We start from the raw sequence: 11,341 nt of genomic DNA, 5'->3' as shown, positions 1-11,341 counted from the left end.
ATAATATATTTATGAAATTTTGATTATCCGTTTCAAACCTCTTTCTACTTATCTGATCCTTTCCCGTGTTAGTTTCCCAATCTTTTAATTTACGTCATTGGCAAAAAGTAAACGCTATTGCCAAAAGAAGAAGAAAAAAAAACAAAAAATGTAGTAACAATACATAATATAAAGCAAAAATAATAATTAAACAATAAAATGGCTTCCTCCTCAGCAGTACGCTACGAGACAGCTACGGGGTAGCTACGAGTCGCTTACGAGGCAGCTACGTGGCGATTACGTTACCGTTTTTTGCCCGTAGAAGGACCTGATGGTAGCTGATTGCAACGCCACATCTGCTCACACAAAATGCATGATCATTGACGCAGTGCAGTTTTGTATTTATTGCTTAGATGGGGGGACGATCTCACAGCCCACCTAGTGTTAAGTGATTACTGGAGTCCATAGACATCTACAACGCAACCGAAACGCATTACTGCTTCACGGCAGAAATAGGCAGGGCGGTGGTGCGGGCTCTTAAGAGGTCCTACCACTAGTAATTACGCAAATTATAATTTTGCGGGTTTGATTTTTATTACACGATGTTATTCCTTCACCGTGGAGGTCAATCGTGAACATTAGTTAAGTACATAATTCAATAGAAAATTTGGTACCCGCCTGCGGGATTCGAACACCGGTGCATCGCTAGATACGAATACACCGGACGTCTTATCCTTTAGGCCACGATGACTTCACGACACGAATTTAGACAAACAATGAGTAATTATTGGTAAAACAGTTTATCTTCTAAACAACACTCGACAAAATTAAATGGAAAAATACATAGGAAGTAGCTAAAAGTATTTACTAGAAGCTCCGAATGAACCTAGTGATGAACTCAGAGCGCTCTTAAAGAACGAAGATATTCGTGGCGCCTCAGGACGAATCGGAGTGGATTCCGTCTCAATTGCTACCCCATATCCGGAAAAAATAAAGATTCATAAAACATAATTGACGTAAAAAGGTCAGCGCGCACCGCGGCCCGTCTCCGGTCCGGTGACGGCGCCGGCAAATAACACGGCGGCTGGATCACGTACACCTGACGATGTATCAAACGGTTGACCGTGAGACTTTACGTAGATGCGCCTTTACAGTTTATTTAATTTTGAATCAAAATAACTTTTGTTGCTATTGCACGTTTAAAATTGTACTTCAAACGATCGCAAATGGTAACAGTCTAACCGTAACTGATGAAGCAATAAAGTATTGCCCAATTCTAAATGTTCTATAAGAGACACGTTGTAACAAAAAAAAAATTCAAGGATACGATAACAAAATAATTTAAGAATAAAATGTAATATGTGTCCAAAGGAATTCATGGAGCGCCGAAGACGGATGAATTGACTAGCCGACGGGACACCAGAACTTAGCTCTCAGCCATTACTGTCACCCATTGACAACTATACTACGAGGGCGGCACTGAAAATTTCGGGAATTAACGAAGTGACACAACATTACTATTTAAAAATGTATTTATTGCTTTTCGAAGTATTCTCCGCGAAATTTGACACATTTTTCCATACGATGGAACCAATCATTGAAGCAACCATTCCATTCGGAAGTTGGGGTCTCCAAAATGGCCGTTTTGTAGGCGTCCACAGCTTCTTCAGGTGATGAAAATCTCTGTCCACGCAATTTATTCTTTATTTTAGGAAAAGTATAGAAATCATTAGGGCTTAGGTCGGGGCTGTACGGCGGATGGTCTAATAATTCTATGTTTTCTTGCTCTAAAAACTCTTTTGTTCTGTGCGCGGTGTGAGAACTCGCATTGTCGTGATGGAGGATGATGCGGCGGTTGCAGTTCTCTTTACGGAGTTCAGAAACGACCTGTGGCAAACAAATGCTAGCATACCATTCTGCATTAGCCGTTCTTTGTCCCTCAAGAGGAATAGTCGTAACATGGCCGGTTTTGGTGACAAACGTGGCCACCATTTTTTTTGCAACACTCCGTGAACGAACAATTTTTGTTGGCTTTAACTCATTTTCGAACACCCAAACTCGTGACTGGTTTTTTGTTTCGGGTTCGTACGCGTATATCCAGGATTCGTCACCTGATACAATGTTGTATACAGCATTTGAGGATCCTGCGTGGAATCTTTCGAGAGTTCTGACGCACCAAGTAACGCGAGCCGCTTTTTGCTCTTCACAGAGCGAATGCGGTATCCATCGGGAAAACAACTTTTTTACACCTAATTGTTCATGCAAGATTATTTGTATTTGACTCATGCCAATGTCTAAAGTTGCCTGAATTTCGCGGTATGTCACATGTCAATCTTCCTCAATCAGCTTACGCACAGCATCAACGTTTTCTTGGGTGACTGCAGTTTTTGGACGACCTTGACGGGGATCATCACTGAGCTTGACACGTCCACGTTGAAACTCAGCATTCCATTCCCGATACTTTTAGTGCAGCCTAGTAAGGTCAAATTTCATCTCAGTCGTTTGCACTCTTGGTAGAATAGCTTCTTGTCTACTGGTTGACGGGATCGTTCGGGCAAATATTCAGAAGTATCTCCCAAAAATCTCATTTATAAAAAACACATTATGTCAAGGAAGTACAGCAGATTTTAGAGCATGATTGTTTTTTAGATACAGGGAAATAAGTAACTCTTAGAAATGACAGTACGCTATGTCAGATGTTCGACGAAGTAAAGACGAACTCGACGGCGGTGATGAGTGAAGCTGCCAGTTATAAGATCAGTTGCGATCAAGAAGAACTCAATTGATTTACTAAAGCACGAGCTCATTAATATGAATCATAACGGTATAATGTTTTAGCTAATCAACGCAATAACAAAATAATTTTTGCAATAGAACAAAACTATTCCAAACAGTTTCGAAGTTGGTTATACAGTACGAGGTACCCAGTTATAGCTGGACAAAGGACTCAGACACTCCTATTACGTGACACAAAGACCGCAGTCAGCACTCTCTACATTGTACACAGGAACCACACAAACTTTATACAATAGCTTTAGATTAAAAGTCTAAATAAAATATATTATTGTGATTCGTTTGCACGGATCCCGGGAAAACTTAAAAAATAACGCGCGTTTAAAGCTGCCAGATCTTCTGTTAACTCAATGCAGTCATATTTTAAAAAATCTTAAAAAACATTTGATTGCAGCTTTTAGATATAATGTCAAAGTAATGGCGCCGGGCTCCTGTTTAACTTCCAGCTTAGTGTGACCGCTAAGTGCTCAATATTTATCTTAAATGTGAAATAGTTGTAATTGCTTTATGTGGTTTGAATTCTCCCGGTGACTTCACACTTTAATACTACTACAGACAGTAACAGAAGAAAAAACCCAAAATTACCATTTCATTAGCCAATCTATTTCCAACTTTGAAAATTGTATATAAAACTGCATGTGTATGTAGTTAATTCAGAGATTGTCTTTCTTGTTGAGATTAAATTCAATAACCTAAGGTCAGTTTGTCTATTAATAACTTTAAGACTTTATCTTATTAAGCACATTACAATAATAGTATCCACACTAAACCAACATCAAAAAACCGAAATGTGTCGATATCAGGCCGGTGTCAAATTCTGTTCCGGATATTTTGCACGGAATCTACCTACTGATCCCTCGAATAAGGAATATCAGATAACCAATGTAGCTTGATCTCTCGACTAGTTTAAAATTCGTATTTAAACGAACTTCGCAGACGTCGGGTCACCGGGCTTAGCTGATCAAAGATTTGTTTTGTTTTTTGTTTTTTTTTGTTCCGAGTTTCGGGTTTTTGTTCTATCCGTTTGAAGAATACTTTCTTAGACGCATCTGATATTGGACCTGCAATCGATATATAATATGAAGTATATAATATAATATAAAAATATATACGTATATATCAAACTTTTAAAAGTATTGGTTGCGAAAATAGCGGACGTCTGTGACCGGAGAATGCAAACACTACGTGGAACATATTAATAGGTGACAGATGAGGTCTAATTATCTGTCACGATAGTGAATAGTATTTTTTTTATTGTCCGTGTAGGCAGATGAGCATACGGCCCACCTGATGGCGATTGGTTACTGTCGGTCATGGACGTCAGCAATGCCAAAGGCAGAGCCAAGCCGCTGCCTACTAATCCAAGCCACTACCTACCGCTATCTGCCTGCCGCATCATCAGTAAAAGCCTGGTGTCACCACGGGCAGGGAATAACTATAATAGCATTCGTTGGGTCCTGCAGACTAAACTGTCACACAATACTTCATTTCAATACACACAAAAGATCCATAAATATACATAATTATGAATGATTTTAATATTTCTTAAAGGACTGCATAGGGTAGTATAAAATTAAATGAAGTGTCACTTTACCCGAAGATAGCAACTAACTAGAATATTCATTGGCGGAGTAAATCCGTAGCGCACGGAGCTAGATAAATCTTCATTAAATAACGTTTAAATCGACCGCTTGTGATGTCACCACGATTTGTAATTAGGCCTCGGACATTTAACGATTTTAAAGAGCCGATCATCGGTTCAACATAACTCTATGAAGTGAATGGCCAAGCATGAATATGAATGTCCCTCGAACTGCTTCTTCTTTCTCTTTGTCACGTACCATCCGGCTATGGAATGAGCTCCCCTCCACGGTGTTTCCCGAGCGCTTGTCCTTCTTCGAACGAGGCTTGTGGAGAGTATTAAGCGGTAGGCAACGGCTTGGCTCTGCCTCTGGCATTGCTGAAGTCCATGGGCGAGGGTAACCACTTACCGTGGGCCGTATACTCGTCTGCCTACAAGGGCAATAAAAAAAATCTTTAACTGAAACTAATGCCTACTTTAGGGCAGATATAATTACCACAGTGATTTGGACCGAACACGTAAGTAGCTAACTAACTCCTCTGTGGTACGTTTAGTTAGTATATCAACGTTCCGCAGTCGGATACTCTGTATATGTGTGATCTCCAGAACAAACGGGGACAGCGCTGTGCAGTGCGATTGATTTGAATTGCAGAACAGCAAATCTAGATCGCGCTTAGTGTTGAGTACTTGACTACAGCAAACAAACGGGCCCAATTTGATATGGTACACACAGAAACACGGCGATAATGACGCATAAAGTAGTTGCCTTAATTAAATAAAAATAATTGCGATGACGGGTTTGTTTTCGAAGGACATGCCGAAGAATGTACCGCGTCGGGGTCACCGAACTCGAGATTTTAATTTGTTGATTTGAAGATTGTGATCCTCAAATTCGACCGTTCTGAATTCCAATGAGAACCTTTCAAGTATAAAAGTTACTTGTGAATTTTTATCTTTGACGAATTTATAGAGTACCTACTTAATTTACAACCAATTACAATTTGGATTGTTCTTACCAAATAAAGATTTTCATTGTGTAGATAGATCTCCTATTGGAAAACCTAAATGAAATAATTATTAATAAAGTATTGTTACCTCACATGGTATCGAAATCTTAAACTATCTAAAAAATGTAAGCTCTTTTTTTGACGTAGATGGATAAACGAGCTCTGGACCGACAGTGGGTTGGTGTACAGTGGTCTTTGGAGCCCATAGACACATAAACGCCGTCATGGCCATGAGCTAGAAGTCGAGGCCTCAATTGTGTTTTATAAAATCTGGCCCACCTTTCAAACCGGGACCCATGATGGATTCGGAGCAGAAATGGGCGGGGGTACTTTCTCTTGTGGCTTACAATACGCCCTGTCACTAATAAATACCAATTGATAATTGTATAAAATTTGTATAACATTCAGAGAACTGTGCTCCGCATTTATCGCGGTACATCTAAGTTGTCTTTTAAATCCTCGGAGACCTGGGGTGCTAAGGTTGCTGATCGATACCACACAGCCAAGTAAAAGATAATAAGATAGTTTTTTTAAATCGAGTTATGGTTACCCTATCCAAGCCAGATTACTTTCCATATTGGAACTTCTCCCAAATGACCTTTTTCCTTATGCAAATAGATTCAACTAGAAAATAATGAAATTTTATAGAATAACTACGATACGTATACTACTATACTAAATACTATACGTATCATATGTTATATCCATAACTAGATTTAGTATTTAGATTAAAATAAAGCCAGGCTTAGTTCCTTAATTAAGTTTATTCAAAGGATACATTTTATTTGAGGCTAACAACACGTCCAGCTGGCAATAGCTCCGATGTTTTTAAAAACAGACACATTCAAGACCGTATCATAAGTGGCCACCGTATCGGCAAAGCCAACGGTACCACCAAGCATTCAAACATCTGTTGAAGAAGCATATGTTATAGCGCTAAGAAAATAACGAGCATCTTCATATCAGAACGTAACGTTGTGGAAATAATAATCGGTTGCATGAGTGCTACGATGATTTTTGTAACGATATTTTCCCGAAAATAACAATAATAAAATCTAAGCGATTTCAAACGCGGCCCATTAATATCTTGCGACCTCAATCGAATGCCATATGTAAACCACAGCTACATCTAAATCCCTGTTGACCTACTTAGTAAAATAACAACATTTTTGCTTAATATTATACATAGTATCAGAATGTAACAAATGCAGAAAACGAAACTCGATACATTACTGTCATGCAGCTATCGTCTTATCTCGTTCCCGTCAAGAGACAATATTTCAAACGAGAAATTCTACCACTCACATAATATTACTTAAGTTATACTAGCAATCATAGCCTCGGAGTATTTAATAGAAGTAAAGCGACGCTACGTAAGTTCGACAATAATGTGTTGAATCAATTACAATGTGTGATTCGGATTGGTTTTCAGTTAATTCATTTATATATATTTACGCACTGGGGCTCGGAATAAAAAATAACTTTCACCGAAATACAAATAAAACTCAATTTAATTATCAAGGTACAATTAGGTGTATTTGTTATTTTAGTTATGTGTTATTTGTTCTACACACACTTATCACTTTTTATTATTATTCTCATAATCCTCTCGCAGGTCTGTTGGAAGAGATTTCTTAAAGAAATAAGCAGCGCCTTTGTACATAATTTTCCTATTACTCTGTACTATGTCTTCTTTTCTGTGTGTACATAAATAAATAAAATACAATTTCAAAATGTACTACTTCACTTCGCTTCAGCTGATCCTTTCGATGTGTCGCTTCAATTAGAACTGATCATTGCCTTAATGTCGTCTTTGCAACGCTTTTATGATCGATACGACAAGTCTACAATTTTCCAGAATATTTCGGATAGTACTAGATGTTTTGATATCCATTTCTACTTTTTAACGACAGATGGCGTTACTCGTACCGTTATAACTTATAAGTAAAAAAATATGAATTTTTTGAATTAATTTGGGCGCTTATTCGACTTTATACGAGAAAACATTAAAACAGCGCTTCTGACTGCTTTTTAGGCTTGTGTAACCCTACAGCTGTGGATATGTTAAAGGAAGCTTGCGCTTGGCTGTGCAAAGACGCTCGTGCGACAGAGGCAATGTTGGTATCCATGAACAACGACGACTATTCACCACGATGAAGGCTAAGGGCTTGTCTCTCTTCGAAAATAATTAAAAACAGTGTACGAATGTAAAGAATCAGTAATGATCCAGTAAAATACTTTTACTGGTGGTAGGACCTGTTGTGAGTCCGCACGGGTAGGTACCACCACCCTGCCTATTTCTGCCGTGAAGCAGTAATGCGTTTGGGTGTGAAGGGTAGGGTAGCCGTTGTAACTATACTGAGACTTTAGAACTTATATCTCAAGGTGTGTGGCGCATTTACGTTGTAGATGTCTATGGGCTCCAGTAACCACTAAACACGAGATGGGCTGTGAGCTCGTCCACACATCTAGGCAATAAAAAAAATAAAAAATAAAATGTGTCCACGAGCTAGCGTGTATGAGATCTCTAATGAGTTTTACTAAATAACGTTTAATTTAAAAAAACATTTTTCCTTTTTAGTATTAACTCCTTTATTTGGACACATATTTTTGTTCAAAACACTCAATGCGACTAGTCCGACTAAAAATAACAAGATTAATCGAATTTAGCTCCGATTGAAAAACTCTGCGCATTGTTTTTGAAGGAAAGAAAACATATATTTTTACTGTACTGTGGATGTTATTGTAATAAATAGTGAATTGGATACATTGTCAACAGAAACTAGTCACGATCCTGCCTATTTATGAGACGAAACAGGTGTGCGTGCGCTGTTGAGATGTTTGTGAGCTCCGGTAGCCGCTTAACGCGTGGTGCGACGTGAGCTCATCTGCATGTTATGTGAGCTGAGCATGACTTTAGTCTGCAGATTTTCTTTTTTTTTTATTGCTTAGATGGGTGGACGAGCTCACAGCCCACCTGGTGTTAAGTGGTAAGACGTAAATACGCCACCCACCTTGAGATATAAGTTCTAAGGTCTCAAGTATAGTTACAACGGCTGCCCCACCCTTCAAACCGAAATGCATTACTGCTTCACGGCAGAAATAGGCGGGACGAATAGAATTATTTGATCGCATCAAGAAACACCAACACCGCACACACAATGACGATATCGGTAAGTGCTTTAAATATACCGCCAGATTCGTCGGGGTTTGCTTGCAACAAATATCATATCTATATATTAATACGTGAAGCAAAAACTTTGTATCCCTTTTTACGAAAATTGCGCGGACGGAGGAGTATGAAATTTTCCACACTTATAGAGAATATAGAGAAGAAGTGCACAATGCTAATATTTTTTTAAAATAATGCATAAAAGATACATTAAATCAATAAAGAAAACATTACACACACTACATACCATGTATTTGACGCACACACGCATGCATACTATTTATTGTCAAACTTTTGTTCTTGACGTCTGTTGTCAAATTGAGAATAGATTAAATATTGTTTGTCTTTGTTAATATTTTTTATAGTGTAGTCTTGGCGAAATTTGTGATTATAGAAGTGTAAAATACAATCATAATAGTGTACAAACTTACAATTCCAATTCATTATAGTCGAATTTCGACTACTGCCGGAACTAGTCTATATAGAAGATTCCAACCGAAAATCAATTCTGCCCCCAGGATACGATGGTCTGGAGGCCCGAGGTCGGAGGCGTCTACATAAAGCGGCGACTACGCCCATTACTAAGAAATGAACTGAACCCATTAAAAACAGAAAAACAAATGATCATCACTTAACCTAAAATTAAAACAATTCAATACAGGAAAAACACAATGAGCGAATAAAATAAAGGGTCGGCCCAGAACGACCGGTTCGCGAGACTCGGGATTTTGATACATGCCTAACATTTGTCAGTGCCGTACATATTCGCGGTAATGTATGCAAGGGAGAGCTCGGACATTCATTCTGAACTACCGAAAAAACATTTTATTGACTGCGGACCTTTACAAATTGGTAGCTCGAATTGCGTATTATTTTTGGTCGGATAATAGTTTTTATTGTAGTCGTTACGCGTGGCTCGTTTATTTTTATGTTAATATTTAGGTAACAAATTAGGATCTGAGAATATCATAGGCAGAATTGTATTTTAGTGGTAAAAATAAAGAGATACAAATTCTGAAATAATTCCATTACCATCCTACGCAACGCGGCTGCTAACAGTTCTCGAATTAATGACCTTCAAAGTATTTCGATAAATAGTCTATTAAATAGAAACTGTACAAGACACGTTTCCTAGTAAAAGTGATAAATTAAATGTGTTTTATATGCCCTACGAATGGTACTTTCTCTTACCTAAACGATAAGACGTCCGGTGCATTCGTATGTAGCGATGCACCGGTGTTCGAATCCCGCAGGCGGGTACCAATTTTTCTAATGAAATACGTACTCAACAAATGTTCACGATTGACTTCCACGGTGAAGGAATAACATCATGTAATAAAAATCAAACCCGCAAAATTATAATTTGCGTAATTACTGGTGGTAGGACCTCTTGTGAGTCCGCACGGTACTATCACCCTGCCTATTTCGGCCGTGAAGCAGCAATGCGTTTCGGTTTGAAGGTTGGGGCAGCCGTTATAACTATACTGAGACCTTAGAACTTATATATCAAGGTAGCTGATGCATTTACGTTGTAGCTGTCTATGGGTTCCAGTAACCACTTAACACCAGGTGGGCTGTGAGCTCGTCCACCCATCTAAGCAAAAAAAGAAAAAAAAAATTATTTATCCCATCTTAAGCTTCTTAGAGCTAACCTTTAGGCAATCCATGAGATTTGAATCTTCGACGATACCCGATATACTAAATTATCTTTCCATTCACTGACTTTACAAATAAAGAAATAATATGTAAAGTTCATTGCGCTCCGAAAGCAAAATGAATCTCATTAAAAAGATAATATTCCTGTTATACGGTTCTGAAATAATTTATAATATTACTTAGTGTAGACCGAATACTAACTGAAGGCGGTTTCGGAGCTCATTTTTCACCGCGAGATATTTTCAGAACGAAATAATATTGTTCAGTTAGTTTCAATAAATTTGCTGCTAAAACGAAACCGTGTGTCATTACCAAATTTAACACATCGTTAACAGACTGCCACAAGCCAGCACTCGCAATCGAAAGTAAAAGAAAAGTGACCTAAAGGCCCGCTACTTCGTAGGAAGACTATATTGACAGATGATGGGGGATTATGCAGGTCGCCAGGCCTAACGATTCTAAAATAGTACCCTGGGACTAGCTTGTGTTCCAAGCGCTCAGTGCCTGTTAGGACGTTCGAACAGAGTTAATGGAACGGGGTGAGTAAGACAGTGCTTACTGTGCTTATCATAGAAATATGTGTTCAAATTTATGGAGACCAAAAATAGGCCTCAAAAACTTATACAGACTGTAGCGTGATTCATATCTGTGAGTTGCCTGCCGTTTCCGCGGTTTCGTGTCAATCCTACATTAGGACTGAAACAAGCTCTTTTCAGTATTTTACACGCCACTATGCGAGTACAGTGCGTGCAGAAAGTTGCAAAAATCTACAAATATCTGCTGGAAAATTTCATATTCATTATTAGAAAACGAGCCCGTGCCCGCAGCTTTATGCGCGCCAAATGGTTCTCATTATTTAAATATTATATTTTGGTTAAAATATTAGCCCGAGCACAAAAAACAACACCTAAATAGGTACATTCATTATGAAGATTTGAGTAGATAAGAAGACGAAAAATCTGTTGAATTTTATCCTGTGCATGAAACTTAATGTACAAAGGGTCGTGCCGTACAAATCCGTGTAATCTTTGAGCAAATTCCTAACACCAAGTTATCATTCTAATACGTAGGTGTATACGTAATGAAGACGTGATCCTGCCTGGCCTGAAGAGGTCTTGAGCGCGTATTGAGGAAATCACGCATTGAAAGGAC

The sequence above is a fragment of the Bombyx mori genome, chromosome 18, assembly GCF_030269925.1.
Source record: "Bombyx mori chromosome 18, ASM3026992v2".
Taxonomy (NCBI): domain Eukaryota; kingdom Metazoa; phylum Arthropoda; class Insecta; order Lepidoptera; family Bombycidae; genus Bombyx; species Bombyx mori.
Note: the sequence above shows the minus strand (reverse complement) of the source record.